Source organism: Danaus plexippus, chromosome 2, assembly GCF_018135715.1.
Source record: "Danaus plexippus chromosome 2, MEX_DaPlex, whole genome shotgun sequence".
Taxonomy (NCBI): Eukaryota; Metazoa; Arthropoda; class Insecta; order Lepidoptera; family Nymphalidae; genus Danaus; species Danaus plexippus.
In genome coordinates, this window is record NC_083537.1 from 8,144,688 (window position 1) to 8,146,244 (window position 1,557).

The 1,557-nt window shown below is 29.9% G+C and overlaps 1 non-coding gene across 1 annotated transcript; it reads right to left on the reverse strand.

Annotated features, from left to right (window-relative positions):
- Nucleotides 1-1,246: 1,246 nt before the first annotated feature.
- Trnah-gug (transfer RNA histidin (anticodon GUG)) lies at nt 1,247-1,318 on the reverse strand. The gene has a single exon. It is a non-coding gene; the product is annotated as a tRNA-His (tRNA).
- Nucleotides 1,319-1,557: the final 239 nt, after the last annotated feature.

The window sequence follows — 1,557 nt, forward strand, 5'->3', positions numbered from 1 at the left end:
AATGAGATATTAGCTTAAAAAACCATGCTACCATGACACAAACACTCTGCAATTTTTTTTAAATATAAAGATAAGTTGTAATAAATATGGAATAAAAATAAAATGATTTAATGAAATTATTCATAAAAGTATTACATAAGCGAAAAAAATATTAAAATTTACGACTCCGGAGCCACACCGCTGTGAGGAAGAAAAATAATATAATGAATGAAGATGCTGACTTCGTGGATTGAACATCTGGCCGGATGAACCAGATCTCTAATACCGGAAAAGAAATATGGTGGCATTTCTACCCAAGTAGCAAAATGAGCATATAGTTTTAGTTACAGGTTATAACTTTTTGAATTACATATCAATATATGACGTAGCTAATTAGTTCTTTTCTTAGAAGTTATGGCTGACCCTGAACCGCACAATATTCACCTATAATTTAATTACGAGTCAATAGTAGTGAAAGAGTTTAGAAATGGTATCGATACCCACGGAATGCTATATATTAAAGAAAAATAATACTGACTTATAGAACTCGAACGCTCTAACTTTGAAAGAAAACTTAAAAAGAATATAAGAGCAGATTATTTTGCAAAAGAAGGTTTCAGTTAAGATAAACAAAATAACATTCACATGTGCGTATACTCAAAGTTTTTCTCTATTGTTATAAAATTTACAAAGACTTCCTTCAAATGTAACTGGAAACTTATTTTTTTTCTTTTCTGCCACTGTACCAGCCAACTTATGATACATTTTATGAAAAATTAAAACTTAAAACAATATTAAATGTTTAACAAATATAAGTATGTTATTAATGAAATAAAACATTCAATGCAAGATTTTTAAACGTTAATTAAGTATTATATCATTCAAAGTGGCTTTGTCAAGTGGAAAAGATTTTTCATTGAAATTCTTTTTGAAGTTAGGAAAAACTGTGATTCAACTGACTCCATAGAATGATCAGTCATTTCATATATAATTTAGTAACACTTCATAAATTGAATTTATTTTATTCTTTATAACAATACAAGTTAAATAAAATCAAATTTGATGTTTTTGTCACAATTTATATTGGATTGTGACAGCAAAATAAAAAAATAAAAAAATAAACAAATATTATATACTTAGTTTGGAACATATTCAACAATCAGATTTTGAGAATCAGTCATGTAATATTGATAACTCCGTATTTTGATTAATCACTTTTCCGAAATTTATTAAGTAAACAAAAAGCTCCGCCGCGACAGCTGTTCGCTGCCGTGACCAGGATTCGAACCTGGGTTACTACGGCCACAACGTAGGGTCCTAACCACTAGACGATCACGGCTATCGGAGCTGGTGAATGGATTGATATAATTTGGGTACAAGTTTTTCGGCTCCACTGAATGGCGTCAGCGCATAGAAAGTGTCCGTTACGCTTCAACAAGTAAACCGAATGTCCGACTTAATAATATAATAAATACAAATATAATACAAATCTGCATAAATAAATACAGGAACTCGAATTATACACCTGTAAAACATCAAAAGCAGACACTTTGTATTGCAGAGACAATTGGTATTGTA